The sequence below is a fragment of the Simochromis diagramma genome, unplaced genomic scaffold (assembly GCF_900408965.1).
Source record: "Simochromis diagramma unplaced genomic scaffold, fSimDia1.1 OVJJ01000216.1, whole genome shotgun sequence".
Classification (NCBI taxonomy): Eukaryota; Metazoa; Chordata; class Actinopteri; order Cichliformes; family Cichlidae; genus Simochromis; species Simochromis diagramma.
Window position 1 is genome coordinate 9,809,539 of NW_024386883.1, and position 17,502 is coordinate 9,827,040.

Here is a 17,502-nt window from a genome sequence, read left to right on the forward strand (position 1 = left end):
CGCAAAGAAAACGGCGGCCGTTACAACCTATGTCTAAAAATGTATAGTTTCATGCATCGGTAAAACACTCGACTCCAGATACACGACGCCCAGCTGGAAACACTTCAGCTACCCGAGATTCACAGAATTTACAGAAAATGTTAAATTTTTGTGATTTATATCGTTATCGAACGATAGATGTTTTATATCGGGATATGAGATTTTGGTCATATCGCACAGCCCTAGTATAAAGGAGGTTATTTGGCGCGCCTGCTTAAAAATGCATGGATTCTCTGTAAACGGTGGACATTAAGTCACTTAGAGTAAAATAATCTGACAAGTTGCATCCATTTTAATGCTGCAGTAAAATGATGTCTGAAAGCTTTTTGAGGGAACAATAATTATTCATTCCAGAGCAATTCTTCTAAACATTTCCCCTGTACTGGCACACAATGACGAGCGAGACAGCGCTGCCACTCTTACCCAGTTTCTCTCTCTCTCTCTGGATATTTTTCTTTTTAATCTCCCTGCCTAATATTCTACTTTCTCACGCCTGTGCCCTCAGATCTCTTTTTTCATTTGCATTAGGTCGAGAAAGCTCAGTGGGGTTTCAGCTGGCATGTATTTGATGTGAGATAGAGTAGGAATATTCCCCACACTTTCAACAGCAATGACAGGCTGTGTTATCTTCATGCTGCCTTGCCCCTCAGATGCTCACCACTGGGCTCCCATGAAAAAGTGATTAGGATTATTTAAATGTTAATTTATTTTCTTTGCCCATTATCGTGAACATACTTACCAACTCTGTCAGTAGGGAAATGTCTCTTGTAAGAAGTCAGTGTAAATGAAGTTGACGAATCAAGTTTTATTTCAGGGGTCTGTGGAATAAAGGGTGAGGGTTGGGATTTGTGGGTCTTTTTTATGTGTTTTTTTTTTCTGGCTCATCTCATTTTAGCATTAAGTGTTTGCAAGCCATTCTCAAATTTTGGAAAGCAGTAAAAGCTAAGTAAAAGTACACAAAACCCATTTTAAGTGGGCATTAATATGTTGACGATAAAATATTGTTTTCTAATATAAAAGTTTAGACTCAGAAGTATAGGTGAAATGGAATGAGAAGGAATAGAGCAAGTGAAAAATGGATTAAATTCTGCAGACAGAGTGAAAAAAGTATTTAAGGAGAAAGTGTCTGTAGGTGCCTCTGGGTGTCAAGGGTTTTTTGAGTGATGAAGGAAACCTTTCCTTTGGACAGAGATCGTGCTTTGCTATCAGTGAGCCTCTAGAGTGCTCTACCTCTGTGACTACAGAGGCACTGGGAGGACATTATTAGTTTGAAAAAAATGGGGTAGGTGTAGGAGGCAAGGTTAAAAAAGATGAGACCCCAATATACTTCTCAACTTCAGATTTTAAAAATGCAAGTTTGCTTACCATGAAAAACAAATTCAGTTACTTGCAAACAATCTGAAGTTCTTTGGTTCAGTCTCTCTGGGGCTGTGCTAACATCTGGAGTATTTAGTGTTGCTGTGGTTCTGTATTTTATAGATAGACCCATACCGGAAGTCACTATTAACATACTGAATTTTACATTTCCTATCTGCTTTTTGAAAATCTCGACTAGACTGTAACCACAGGCTAGAAGCATTTTCATTGTACACAGTACATTGAGGTGATTGACAGGTTTTGAGACTCGATGAACTATAAACTTCTCAGACCAAGTTTCAGACTAAAAAGTTGCATTGAATAGTGTAGAATTAACATGCTGCCTGAAGCATTTCATATAGAGACTGAGATTTGACTTGCTGGAAATACAGAAGTTGTTTATGCTGTGGTGCCACCCATCCAATAAAGGTATAGCACATTGATAAACACTGAATTATTTTTAGATTGTCCAATATGTGTTTTACATCTAACTTCTGTGAAAAAGAAATAATAAGAAAATTTTACTCCCAACGAGATGCTTGTTAAGGACCTCAAATTTAGAACCACTGGTTTGCAACATGCAGGCTTAACGTTGTGAAGGCAGATATCAATCCAAATCAAGGTTGTTGTTTTTTTTGCCTGAGACAGTGTAAGCAGGTTTTGGTGAATAAATCAAGGTAGTGAGTGAACAAAATATAAAGGAAGGAAATAAAGTAAAATCAAGTCTGAAGCCACGAGTTTGTCTCCTGAAAAGCTGCATATATGTAGAAAAGTCTTGAACTAGGTGTCACTTCTCTATATTTTGTGTCTATGAAGCCAGACGTTCTTGTAAGTTTTCTATATGGTCTTAAGCAATTGTTTTCCAAGACATCTAATGGTCTTTCAACAATTTCTTTGAACATGAGCTATTTTTCACTCATTTTTTTTTGTCCAGTCCTTTTACCTGACCATTTCAGAGGAATGTTTCTATGTGTGTGTTTGTTAAGCCACCTAACAATGACCTATGAGTCATTCAATCATGAAAAAGGATCTAACTCGAGAGATGAACCTAACAGACAACCATCTGTAGTTGTATCTGCTGCCATTTACACATTCATCTAACATGTGAAAGATCCCTGATTCAAGACCGGGAGACACAAATCCCTTAGGGCAGGGGTGTCAAACTCAAATACACAGTGGGCCAAAATTCAAAACTGGAACAAAATCGCAGGCTAACGTTAATATTTATTGAAATATATTTATTCCTCCAGATATAAGAATGAATCTTTTCTTATGGACTCAAACACGTTTTGCTGAAAAACTGAATATGGAACAAGCAAAGCTTAATACTAAACAATATATATATTAGCTGTATAATACCAGTAGGCCAGCTCTAATAGTAATTTGGTATGGCTTCACGGGCCAAATGTAATTAGGCTGCGGGCCAAATTTGGCCCACGGGCCAGAGTTTGACACCTATGCCTTAGGGGTTATGTCAGGAATTTCATCAAGCATAAAAATCTATCAAATCAAATATGCAGAGCCATGCGCTGTGGCAACCCCTTGTGAATAAGGGAAAACCAGACAGAAGCAGTGAAGCAGCAGTGAGGCAGTAGCATCTTTACACACTTTGGTACTAGCAGCGTGTCACAAAAACACATAATTTCTTCCCATTCGTTTAGTTGACTCTATGAAAGCTATGCCAAACATGTTGCAGTTTAACGGATATAAAATAGTACTTTTATAAGATGATTTCCAAAGAGCTATCAACTAAAACCTGGAATTTCTTTGCATAGTGTTGAGTGCGTTCTTAAAGAATTTGAGGAAAGTGAAAAGTAGATGACAAAAGAGGACGCGACAGGTGATAGGCCTAAAAAAGTATCTGAAAAAAAAGGCCTTAAGAAATAGGAAAAAGAAACAGAAAAGTTCTGTAAAGACCTGACATACATCTGACCCTTCAGTTGATCCATCTAATGTTTACTGAAGCCTGATCAGAAATGGGTTCAGTGGAAGGGTGACTGTCAAAAAGCCATTCTTAAGGACGGGAAATAGGGAGAAAAGGCTGACGTAGAACAGAACTGAAAATCAGTCGTAACGGGTCTTGTAGAGAGATGAATCAAAATGTGATATTTTTTGTTTTCATGGTAATCAGTATGTACGGAGGAGGTCAGGAAGGAGTTTTAACAGTAAGTGTCTATAGGCATTTGTAAAACACAGCATAGGCTCTGTCATGGTTTGGGGCTACATTTAAGCCAGTCATGGACTGACCTCCCCAGAGCCCACACCTCAACATTTTTGTTGCAGTGTGGAATAAAAGAGAACAGCACAAAAGGCAGTCAGCATCCAAAGAAGAGCTTTGAATGTCCTTAAAGAAGAAGAAACTACAAGGCTGCCTAAAAGAGTTCACACCATCTTTCTAATTAAATAAAGGTGATCATCCCAAATACTGACTTCTAAAACTCAGTTTCTGCTTTACATGTTATATTTCCACATATGATAATGAATTTATAATAATGAATGGTGGGTCATAATAAATGAAATATACAGAGATGAGGTGTGGCTCGAGCCTTTTGTATGGTATGGTTTGCACATAAAAAGATAAACAAATTAATAACAAATGAGAAAGTTGTGTGTCATCAAATTCCCTCCATACTGCCAGGAAATACCTTATTTTTAATCATCTCTAAATTTTGTAATGTCTTACTTCTGCTGCCTAACTGTTAATGTGTGATTGATGGCCTTTGCAGATAGGTCCACCAACGTTTTTCACATGGAACGAAAGATGTATTATCACCAAATCTGTGTCTGTGGTAAGAATTCATATCTGTTGAAGCAATATTAAACACTGAGGTCTAAAAGCTAATAATATGCACGCCTTTAGGCCTGGGTTCCTTATGAGATTTAAGATAAATCTTTGTCCCAGATCCCCGCAACTTCTCAGCAAAAAAAGCTGGATATTGAGACTGAAAAGTTTGCTTCATGGGAAGTGAAATAACAGTATAGAATAACTACAATGGGGTCACCCTTGAATGTCATTCATTCCAAAGGTCTTTTGGAGAGAGACAAATCAAAGAGAGGCAGAATGACGAGAGAATGAAGAGATAAAAAGCGCAGAATTGGCAAGTTTTGCAGTCTTTGATGGTGCTGAAAAGAAAATGTTCTGGATAGACAATTCATGCCTCTGGTAAAGTTCTTTCATTGTGTTTCATTTTTAAACCAGACGCTCCTTTGGTCTTCTTCCTTTTCCCCCTCCTCTGACTCTTTCTGCCTTTTCTGCTACCCTATTCAAATTCTTTTCCTTTCCTTCTATGCCTCATTCTCCTTTCTTTCAGGCCCTCTCTATCTTTTGCCCCTGTCTCCCTGTTTTATTTCAAGCCATTTCACTTTCCCAGTGTTTTACTTATTTCTCACTAGTCATTTACAAATTCTTTTTGCTATTTCATGCTTTTTCGTGGCTGAATATTCAGCGTTTCCTCCTCTCAACCCTTTGTTTTTTTCCTGTTGATTTTGCCATGACAGTGTAAGCCATCTTCTAGGTGGATGGATTCTTGTTTTCATGCATGCAAACCACATTAAAAAGTCTTACAATATCTGACCAAGCACCTGGCCTGTGCTAAGCTGCAGAGACCAATCCGTTACCTTAGCTGGCCCCTAAGCGGAAGTCCCATTCAGATGCTCAGTGTGACCACAATCCAAGCAGTCCCTCTGTCTGCCAACTTTCCAAAGGTGTGTAAGATGGATACCAAATTTGGGGTGGGGGTGGGGGGTATGTTTTTCTTTTTTTTTTTTGGTAGAAAAATGAAGAAAGAGAATGCAAAAGTATGTATAAATCATCCATGTCCTGTACTGCAGTTGGCTTTTATTCAGTGTTGAGTGAGCACGTGTGTCCTTGAAAAGTAAGCCAATGACCTGATTGAGATGCATCGACAGAAACTGATTCTTTCACTGTGAAATGTTCAGAGCAGGAATGGAGAATGAGCAGATCTTGGGCGGATTATGTCAAGATAATGGAATCATTCAAATTGAAAATGAAAGAGGACAGTTCAGCCATATTCTCCTGTCTCCGTTTTTCTCTCTTTCCTTTTATCTGGGTCTTTTTTTTTCCTGCTCTGTGTGATGCATACAAACACACACTCTACTGCATTTAATAATCTGCACTATTATTTATTTATTTGTTTTGTAAATCGGATAGCAATGTGGAACAGAACCTGCATATAAAGTCTCCAGTTAGGGTAACTCTTGTCATACCAAGGTGTGGCACTGCTCATAAAAAGGGGTTAAATGCATGAATAAAGAGGAGGAATGCTGAGGCCGCCATCACTGACCAAATGCATATTCTCACATTTGAACATGTTAGCGTACTGAAACAAGGGTGCACAAAAATATCCAGAGACACACATGTACGTTGCTCACAGCCTCTCTCATCATTTATTTTCCTTTTAAGGATATCTGAATTTGGAACCTTTGGATTATTTGCAGCAGAGAAGGAATAAATGAGTAAAGGAGTTTTTCCAGTCAGTCCATGAAACCTCCACAACAGTACAAATTAAAAAGTTTACCTTGGAGAGTACCTCTGGTAAGCTAGTGGAATGGGTTGAAATAATTTCTCGCTCATATACAGTAAAATCAATCGACCTTTTGTAGAGAATTGAAGTACAAGAGTCAATGCAAGTAATTTTTTCTTCTTTTTTAAAAAAAGTAGTGCAGCTTAAAAAATGTTGCTGTAAATTACTGTTTGTGCTGATTGGAGGTGTAGCTCTTTTTTGGCATTGGCTTAGCTCTCTTTTTCTCTTTATGTAAACTTTAATTTAAAACACACTTTTCCCTGATATAAAGTAGAACAGAAGCCTACAGGTACTGAGATGTTTATTTAGTGACATATTTTCTTGTTATTGTTATTACCAGCACATCTTCTTTGTCTGGAAGCCTTATGCCTAGTTTCTCTCAGTCAGTCAAAGCCATCCGTTAAACCTCTGTGGGGCTTTTTTACATGATGGAAATATATCAGCCAGAAAGGCTAAACAAGTGGGATTTGGCTCTACTCACAACCACGTGAGGAGCAGAAAAAATAAAGAAAGGAAGCCAGCTGGGAAAAGACAATAATTCAGAACCTGCCAGAATCATTCTTAGAGTCCTCTTCCATCCTTAATTCCCCGTGGTGGAGGTGGACTTAGCCACTAAAGCTTTCCGACCATGTATTATGGAGGCTTGGGATAGTATGGCCATCTACTGTAAGAAAACAGGAACATAAGCATGATGAAGCTAGAAAGAAGTTGCTTAATTGCTTCATTAATCAGGATCACAGCATTCTAAATTCAGCAGAACCAGGATTTTCTGCCATTATCATTACTTTTTAAAGTTGCTTTCACAAAGACATGAGCAGGAATCATAACTCATGATGTTTAATGATGATTCATTTTTGCGATACTGCTAATTTTTGTACAGAACCTATTATTGATGCATTGATTCACATATGATTGATATTAACAGATAGACTACCATTTTCTAAATCAAATCATTCAAATCATCAACGAATGATATAATGTTTGTGATTTAGGTAACCTTAAATCACACAATAATTAATAAATGTTAAAGGTTATATTATAGATACAGTGTGTAAAGGATCACTTTAAAGATTAAAGTAAGTTGCAGATTGCATTGAAATTCTGTTTTGATATCCCTCCCAATTAAGCCTCACAATCCTAGCTACAGTGGCCACTGTAGGACAAACAACCCTGCTGGTGCATTTTGGCTTCTGTTAGCCGGTGTTAGTGAAACTGTCTTTGAAGTGGATTTTTCGTATGATGGTAAATTAATCAAATTATTTAGCAGAGAGAAAGTGTGATCGTTAGGACACTTGAGACTAACATTAGCTGCCATATTCTTAACTGATAGTTACAACAACTGTTGTTATTGTTTAGCTTGTTGTCAGCTGTCCGGAGATGGGAATGTTGCAGGTCTGATCTGGTGACAATAAGCAACTGATACAATATTGGGAATAAATATGTATGTTAACGCACATTTTTGTGTCTTAGAGCCCTGACTTCAATTCAAGAGGTGAGGCTTGAGGTGAGGAAGAAGAGGATGAGATGGAAATGAGGGAAAAGAGAGAGCATTGGTAGAGGAGGACAAAGATGAATGATATGATGATGAGATGACGAATATATACAAGTACGAATGTTAAATATCCATGTATAGTTTGCGAGCGTTATTTGTGATCTTTAAATTTAAAGTTCAAAAGCTACTACTGATTACATAGTACTGTTAGCCAAATTTTCATTCATTGTTTTTATTCCTAAGTGAGGATTCATCCGTTATAACAAATCAAGTCTGTTAAAATTTTAAATTGTTGAATGGCAAATATAATTTTCATTAATCAAAATACTAATTTAAACTCAATAAACTTATTAAACTGTGTTTAATGTCTGGAAAACATGGATTTGTTAAGATATAATTTGAAAATTATATTACTGAGCTAGAAAATGAACATTAGCAAAGCTAATATGACTGCTTGTAACTAGAATGGCACTTTTAGCTTCCTTATTTCCCAAGGGGTTGCCACAGCAGATGTATCCACATGTTTGACTTGGCAAAGATTTCACACCTTTCTTTCCTTATGCAGCTCTACTATTTACCTGGGGTTGGGACTGGGACATAATCTTTTGAGGCTGAGTTTGCGTCCCCTCCCAGAATCCAACCAGGTATCTTCCACATGTCAAGTTTTCTTCTGGTGACCTCTGGTTTCTGACCTTCCAAGTCCTTTGATTTCTCGACTGCTTCTTCAGGCTCCTAGACCCTTTTTTGATCTGACCAACACCTAAAACTTGGGTATGCTTTCCTCATTATTGCCGAGTCACTCACTTGCTTGGCTTAAGAGGGTTAGGATCATAGTTACTTGAGTCAGTAAAAGAAAGGTGGAGTTGAACGTTTTAAAAGTGTTTTGAAGATTTCAAAACACTTTTATTAATAGTACTGGACTTTCATTATGCATGAACGGAAGATGATCGGAAGAAAGTAAGCCTTTCAACATTATTCACTCATGTACTGAAGACAGTAGGTCTTTAATGAGTTATCCTTACTGAATGGTTCTGATATTGACTCATGAATGAGAAACTAATTTGAGGCTCTCATCAGGGGCTCTCTTTACAGGCTTTTGGTGTTTGCTGTAATCGTAATATGGTAAGATAAGGGTGAAACCATGAATTGATGACACTTGAATGAAGCCCGACATATCAGCAGCACTGCATTTTTGCTATAAGAGATCATGTGTGAAATGCTTTGAGACTGGTAGACTTGATATGTGGGACAGAGAGCTGAGCAGGGAGAGAATATCACTAAGATTACCTTTGCAACTGGGTCAGAGGAAGGAAAAAAAAAGTACTGAAAAAATAAAACTGAAATAAATTTGGGTGGGGTATGAGGCTTCTTTGGAAAGAGTCTGCATGTGTGGATAAGAGGTGCGAAGGAAACGCTGCTGCGTCTCACTACATTTGACACATCTCCCAGCCTCTGGCATCAGATAAGTCAGCCTGCTGCAAAGAAGTATTTTAAAATCTTTGGGCTTATGATAACTTGTGTTGAATCTGCTTAGGTAGACTTGAAAGATTAATACGAACCTTTAAAAAGTGACGATAGAAGTGGTGGAAGTTCACTAAGCCTATTCTGACAGTAGAGCTCATTCAAAAGAGTCCATCTTTTTGAACAGGTTTTGTCATGCAATTTTTTCCTGTTTAGTAAATATCAAGATGTATTCTTTGTAATAGATCCTCCTTGTTCCAGCCATTTTCTGTTTCTGTTAGGTACACTTCTTAGAATTAAAATCCTTTAAAACCGCATGTCCTTTTTGATACTTAAAACAACTTGTCCTCAAAGATTAATCACCTTTGTGGCTTACAATTGATTAACTTTCGTAATAGAAGACGACAAGTTTAAATGAAAGCTTTTTATCGCTTCCCCATGTAAATGATGAAAATGCTGGAGCCGCATTAAACTGAAGTATGAGAGTGATCTCATTTATGAAGTATTGATATGAAATATGACAGAATACGCCTGCTGTTTATCTCACAGTAACCATGTTCTTTCTCCTCCTTTCCACTTGGCTGCAATTAATTGGTAGCCTTTAAATCAGCAAATGCAACGTTTGTTTGTGGTGAGATGGCAGAGCTGCAGTTTCTCAGTTGTATCCCAGGTTCAGTTTCTTTTGGAAAAGTCAAAGTTTGAAGCTAAATAACTGAAACGTCAGTTGTTTGTACAGCTCATATTGTTGTGCATGCTTTTGAAGAGTGTGTGTTGGTAATTTGTCATCTAATCAATTTTGGATAGGGATGAATGTTTCAGATTAGTGGTACTAACACTTTAACCACAACAAGATATCTGCCTCTATTGCTGACAATCACATATCATAAGTTCCTTTGCTTGAGGGCAGTGAACAGCACGGGTAATCTGACAGCTATAAGCACAGCAAGCTGTGATGCACTCTGTGTTCTGGCACCTTTCTGTCATGGGCCCCCTTCTCTCCAAATGCACATCGGTGATCCATGAGAGCCCATGACCCTGTGATATGTGTATTAGTTGTCCTTTGGATCACTTTTGGTAGATTGCACAGGGAAATGCCCACAACACCTGCCATTCTGGTGACTGTGACAGTGACCATCTCAATGGTTCAGTGCATCATGGCAACTCCCCAGCAGCCTAGAGCTATTGCAACATAACTAATGCAGGGGTCAGGGTCACTTGATCCAGCCCTAACTATAAGCTTTATTTAAAATAAATAAATAAATAAATAAATAAGACTTTATGTCCAATCTTGTAAGTAGAGAGGGTCTCTATCTCCTAAATCCAAACTGAGAGCTGCTTCCACAGAAAAGGGGCCTGAAAATTCAACACGCTGCCTCCATCTACTTTGAGATTGAACCACAGGAAAGCGTGAAGTCCGAGAGCAATGATCTTTAATCACTCCAAGTAACAGTCAACCACTGCAGGTGTACCCTACCACCATCTGTCAGTATTTATTCTTTCTGTTAAACTTGCTCACAGATGTTTGTTGCCTCACTCTCATATCCGAGGATACACCCACATGAATGCACACAGGCTCACAGTTTTTGGGAGGGAGTTTGCTGTGTCTCAAAATAATACATAATAAAAAATAAAAGTTTACCAACCTTAATGATGTGAAATAATGGCTAATTTCTGCAAAGCACTATAAGAAACACCGGAGAATAGTTGCGAGGAAGCCTTGTTCTGTGTATTTGTGTGCTTTTTTGTGTGCTATTTGTGTGTATCTCTGACTCTCTGGTCTGTTTTTTGTAGGCTTAAGAAAAGGAGTGTGTGTGTGTGTGTGTGTTTGTGAATATGTGTATATCACCCATGGTATTAGAAGGCAACCTGCAGTGTTTCTGTCTGGCTAATAAAATAACTGGTGGATGCTTCCGAGCCACCCACAGCGAGACACCACCTCATTCCTTAATCTGTGCCCCCTCCTCCGGTTCACTATGACCCGATTCTCCATCAAAAAGGCACTGACCCATGAGGTGGACATTCGCATGCGGAGTTCAGCTTTTGAGAGAGAAATACCCGTGCTGTATCCATGTACATCATCTTCTTTAATAAAACAAAGATCAGTTTTTGTGAACATGTAAATTCCTTCCTGTCTGCTTACTGGATTACAAGGTTATAAAGGTTTTTGAAGACATATGACTAATGATCACAACATCATTACTTTGTTTGCTGTTTGAGATGTGTGACAAACAGTGTGACATGTAGGATCAAGTGAATCTGACCACAGTTGCAATGCAAAGGCATAGGTACTGGTCTACTGACCATCTGTCAACCACCAGTCATGAGGGAAAAATGCGTATTCCCCAACCTCTTGCTAGTCATTCCTGGAGGTTGACTGGAGCTGCAAGGAAAATGACTGTCAAAGTCCTAGTCACAATGGTCTACACACTGGTCAGTAACCTCCTAGAAAACACCTTTTCTAAAAAAACATGTATTCCCAAATGGTTGGCAAAAAACTTTGTGTGTGGATATTGCTGAGGTCGTAGTTTGAATGGCGGTCATAGACAAACACTGTCGAGCTAGTCTCCAAGCTGTAAATGAACTGTGAAAAGTTTTTTAATACAAAGTGGAAATGGAGAAGTTTTACCCTTAAAGTAAAAGTTGTGTCTCAGTGCTAAAAGCTTGCGCTTTTATTTTGAAGGTGAGCCTTCTGTTTCTAGTTTACACTTTTTCAAGTTTTACTACCACTGGGGAGGTATTTGCAGACAAACTTGGACAAAACTACAGGCAGCCATAACATTTAAAGCAATAACTAGGTGTTTTTTGGTGGAGCACCTTCTTTACATCCGATTTTATCCATTAAAAGAAAGAAACCTCCAGGTACATCTCCCAAGAAGACAGGGAATCCACATTTTTCCTAACATATTCAATATTGCGGCAAGCTCTTTGATGTCATAATGTAATATGAGAAACTTCAACAACTTCCCAAAAATAAGCATTAAATATCATTTTGAATAAAACATTTATATTCCACAAAAGTTAAATGTGTAGCAACACCTCAATTCGCTGTCAAAATAAAAGACGCGCACCAGTTAAGAAGTTGCAAAGCGCGTTCGCGTACACATAAAAGGCACTGTTTTTGTCCGCTAGAGTGGGATTTTCACGGCATATTCTGCACCACATCTCTGTGCTTTCATCATTTGTTTGAAGCCAGCTCACCTCCTGCAACCACTTTTCCGAGAATACGCGCTTCTTTTGCGGTTCGGACTCTTCCTGACATTTCTTTGGTGAAGGAACACCAAAGTAATTTCTTAAAGGAGCTAGCTTCTTCGACATCTTTAAGAGTTCCAAACAAATGTCTGTCCTCCTCCAGAAAATCTTATGTACGCAAACGCTCGTTGCAACTTCTTATCTGGTGCGCGTCTTTTATTTTGACAGTGAATGCGCACCTGCGGACCACTTATGTGCACCGCTGTCAATAAAGGCCTTTGCAGTCATATGTTGGAAATCTGTATAACCACTGTTAACATTTAAAGCTCTACCCCCATATTCTAGATGGATACATTGAATTTAGATTTAAATTAAAATGTATTTTGTTGTATGTACAATGGTGACATATCATTTTATGTTTATATGTCAAAGTTGTTTGAGGGCAGCTCCCTGCCCAAACTGAAAATGATGCTATAGAAGCAGTGAGACTGAATAACAACAGTAAGGTTGGGCCTGGACAGCTAAACAATGGAATGACACTCACTATAAGCCTGGGAAGCTGCAACGTTTGCATAAGAATTCTCCATAGGTTTGTCATTATAAACAACACCTTTCACAAAGACACATCCTTATATGACACATTGTTGTTATAGAAATATTAGTGCCTTCTTTAAGCTTCCAGTTCTGCTAGATTTAGATAAGAATGGTAGTAGGATGTTGGTTTTATTAATACAGTGCAGGTGTCAGAGTAACACCAGAAGAACAGCTCGTGCATCTGCTTACTGTGCAGCCAAGGAAAGTATTAATCATATGTGAGACCTCACTCTGATATTGTGCTGCAAAGTCTTCCGTGCAGCTATGAGTATCTAAGTAGGAGTGAGAAAATGTGAGACTGGGTTACTGGTTACCATTCTGTTTGAACATGAATGATTTCTGATGCTTAATTAAAAAGCAACCCTGAAAATGCGGAACATATTGTCCCATGACTTCTTGCTTCAGTCCACCAATGAATCATTTTTAAAGATAGAATTTGCTGGAGTTGAAAATATAGCACATGGAAACAAAACCAGTAGATATATGGGGACGGCAAGAGAGGAGGAGATTATATCGGTGTCCCCTGTCTCTCCACATCAGAGAACAGCTTGTTCCACACCTCTGTTATCTCTCACAATCCTTCATATTAACGTTGGTCATCCTTTAGCTTCTCTTTCATCTTACATGCTAGGCAAAGCTGGAAAGACAAAGATATTATTGTACAAAGTTTGGGAGAAAAATGTACAATCTAACAATTTTCACAATTACATAACACTAAAGTCCTTACAGCAAGATTTTTCAGCTTGAAACAGTTTTCTCGCTGAGTGCCTGCAAAAATCTACAATAAATATTTCATACTATAAGAAGATATTGCTATTCTGTGCTTTAAAAAATGTAAGCTTTACAACATAATACTGTACACTGTGTTGTTGCCATAATACCTTTTTTAATAGCTAGAAAAACACACTTTCTAATGATAAATGTCTGCATGTGCTCTAAGTTTAATTTGCATGTCTTTGTGAAAGTTATTAGTTAGTTAAAGCATTTTTTGTCAATATTTACTTTCACCTTAAATGCAAATTTAAGGTATTGATGCTGCATTCATCATTTCCTCAAAGAGCCTGAAGAAGGGGTACTCTTGGTCATGGCATCTAAGTGCTAGCACGACCTTAATGTTTTAAACATCACAAACCCAAAACAGTCAGTGTTAACAAAAGTGGAATTACAATCACAAAACCTTTAAAGTATTGATTTGAGTTTAAACATTTACATTCCCTCGAGTCTTTGCACTCAGCAGCTTAGAGCTGTCCACGATCAGAGTGTATGCCTCCCTGTGTTCTTACATTACACCTACTTATTAATTACATTACACTGACTGAGTGCCTAATGAGGTTGTTGGCCTTGATGCAACATGATTTTGCACAGATGAACTGTGTGTGGATTCAAGCACCAGAGCAAGACTTAGTCAATAATAATAATAAATAAATAAAAATATTGTGCTTTTAGTTTGCACAATAGCTTACTGTCACTATTTCTTTCCTCAAAGACATCGGCATGTCTAGTATCCAGACATATTCACAAAGAGGGGTACACCTCTGTACATATTTCTACAGCAAACAAAACAAACAAAAACACTTTGGCCTTATTCAGTTATTCCCTAAGTGTCTGGACAATCACAGATTTATTTTTATAATATAATTTTGCCTCTACATACTTGATTTCACATCAAAAATGTGATTATTTTTAGCTTTACTTCAAGGCATTTATCAGAAGTGCTGCAGTAACTGTTGAGGAATTACTGCTGTTTTTGTACATAATCCCCAATTTTGTAAGGCTCAAAAGTAATTTGACAAACTAATGTAATTTTAAACCCAAGGATTGGTTTTAATACTTGGATGAAAGTTCTTTGCAGTCAGTTACTTGAGAACTCAGCAAATACCAGGCTTCCTTTATTGATGCTGCTCCAGACCTTTTTTGCAGCCACCTGCTGCTTGTTTGTGGGTTTCTCTGCCTTCAGTTTTGTCTTAACCAACTGACAAAAAATGCTCTGTTGGGCTGACATCAGGTAACTGACTTGGCAGCTGAAGAACTGAGAAAACTTTGGGTTACTTTTGCAGCGTACACATCATCAATTTTCTATCATCAGCCACTTCATCAATAAACACTAGTGGTCCGATTCCTCTGGCAGCCATACATAATATTATATAGCCGTAACACTGCCTCCACTATGTGCGACAGATCATGTGGTATGCTTCAGATCACAAGCTGTTTCTTTCCTTTTCCGTATTTTTCTCTTCCCATCATTCTCGTACAAGTTTGACTTGGTTTCATCTGTCCAAAGAATAGTGATTTTCACCTTGTTTCAATTGCACTGTTTGACTGTACACTCTGACAAGGAAGCAACTACTGGTGGCTTGTGGATGTTCTTGACTAGATGCTACGAAGCTGTTTTTCTTAACAAATGAAATTGACCTTGTTTACTTGTCTTCTTTTGGTGTATCTAAGCTGACCAGTGAAGACCTTTTTGGCCTTTTCTATAGTTTTTTCCCTATCTTTCTGTAGGTTTAGTTTGATTTTCAGCCTAATCATGCTGTGCTTGTAATCAAAAATGTCTGTAGCTACAAAACAGTTTAAACAATGCTTTTGTAAATCTCTTTGATTTAAAGCTGAAAGTCTGCACTTCAATCATATCTTGATTATTGGATTTAAAATCTACTGTGGTGGTGTGAAGTATTACGGACCCGACTTCATAATACGGAAAACAGCCAGGATTACTTTGAAGACCTGTTTAGTGACAGTTGTGTAAGACCTGCGTGTGCAAATTTAGCAGTTCTCACAGCAAGACTTTTTGATATGAATCTTTCTCAAGTGGAAAATCTACTTGTTTTCCAGCAGTGTTATATTAGCTTTTTATGAGGTAATCTAGCGGAAAATGCTTTAGTTGGGGAAAGCCTAGGGCTGCCTGTCTGTCTGACAGAGGCTAGTAACTGTCAAGTTAAATTAATATCATAACGGAAACTTTTGCATGACAAGCCTATCTTATCACACAGTAAGGACAGACATGCACCAGTTTCAAAATGCAGTGATTATGGGTACTTCAAGTTGTTCTGCACATTATAGTTACATCACATTTCTGATACATTCTGTTTAGCATAATCTTTTTAAAAAAGCATAATTGCAATAGTGTTGATGTCTCTTTTAGAATGAGCTCAAACTACAAACGAAAAGCTGTATGTGACAGAATTGCATTTTTTCCCAATATGTAGGAAAACATAACTTTGAGAGAATTTTCACTGCTGTGACTTTACAGTAAATTCAACATTATTTTTTTCTAAAGAAAGGTAAACTTTCAGAATAGACAAAAGCAAATAAAAGATGCTCTTCATTGCATAACTACAGGTGCAGCGCATATTGTATCCTTTAGCAGAGGAGACAATATCAAATCCTCTAAGATTTTCTGTGTTTAGTGAAGTGTTTCAACACAGAATACCCAAATGTATCAGTCTCATACGTATTTTATGCTGTGGGCAAACCAAGCTTTGTGAATATTTCAGTGTCCTGTTACGCTTCAGTGTTGTATTTGTCAGGTTCTCAGACAGACAGTTTGAAACTTTCAGAGTCATGGTGCAATTTCCAGTTGCTCCTCAAGGTCCCTGGAGCTCTCAATTCCCCGTTTTCCTCCTGATTTGCACCACCTTATTATATACGGGTCTTGAAGGCAACAGGGAACAAAGTTTGACAGGGGAAAGAAATGACTGGCAGCTATGTTCTTCTTACCTCCCCCAGCTCTCCTACTTTTTTCTACATCTTATAGTTGCTCCTTCTCCAAGCTCTTCTCTCTCGTTCTTCTCTCCTCTTTATTCCTCACCTCTCGTCAGTAGCCTCTTTAGTGCTTACACCCACCTTACTCCCATTTCTCGTATTCTCTCTCTTGGTCCATACTGTCCTTCATGGGCAATTTACCAAGAGTGACATTCATTCACCTTTCAGCCCTTGAACGTTCAACACCATTTTTAACACAGAAACCTCAAAGGTGGAAAACCCAGAGAAGGAAGGAATGAAAGAGAACTAGAAAGCAAGAATGAAAGAGTTTGACCTCAAAAGCATTAAATTTGGTTTTGCAGGGTGGACTGGAGAGATGGAGGTGTATGGTACCATGGAAGGTTATTTGTGTGATCCTGTGACATGGCTAGAATTGTAAAAAGTCTCTTGTGCCACATTCTGAAACTCAAGCACAGACCCTTGGTCTTAACAACTGTCATTCAAAATTTGGTCTATTAGACAGACTGGACTGAAAGTTCAAGTACACTTGCAGCCATTTCAATAACAGTCAACATGTGCCACATGTGAAAAATATTCACTTTTGTGAGTCGGCCCCTATTGGTTTCAGCTTCAGTCTACGCAGCCCTGTAAAAATCAGCCGCCTCTGCCATTGCTTACAAGGCTTAAGTAGATCCCGTTCATAGCTTAAAGTTGCAAAACTACATGTCAGATTCAATTATTTGTAAATCAGTATGCAAATGTTTCCCGATCTACTTAATGCATCAGCATGTTTAGTTTGACAAATGCTTGGCAGAATAAGTGAGCGCAGCTTTTGCCAAGCTAAGGCATAAATATTTATGAAAGTACCTGTAGCCAAGGAGAATGTTATACAGACCTAGTCAACTTTGCCTTTATTCACACTTCAACTCCTTTAGCCTGCAGACTTATGACAAAACTTCCTTGTTATTTTGTCAGCCCAAAATTTCCTACATGGAACAATAAAAGGGTCGTCTTTAACTTGCTTGTCAAGAAATCAGACTTTCCTCTCAGACTATGTTAATCAGTTGCTTTTAGTTGTGCTATTTTTCAGATGCAGTTAAATTTAAACTGATGTTTGGATGCTGC

At 38.1% G+C, this 17,502-nt stretch overlaps 1 long non-coding RNA gene across 1 annotated transcript; it reads left to right on the top strand.

Annotated features, from left to right (window-relative positions):
* The first annotated feature begins 3,177 nt into the window (after window positions 1-3,177).
* LOC120734063 lies at window positions 3,178-16,912 on the top strand. Its single transcript, XR_005695965.1, has 3 exons — window positions 3,178-3,462; window positions 6,029-6,035; window positions 16,901-16,912. It is a non-coding gene; the product is annotated as an uncharacterized LOC120734063 (long non-coding RNA).
* The last annotated feature ends 590 nt before the right edge of the window (window positions 16,913-17,502 follow it).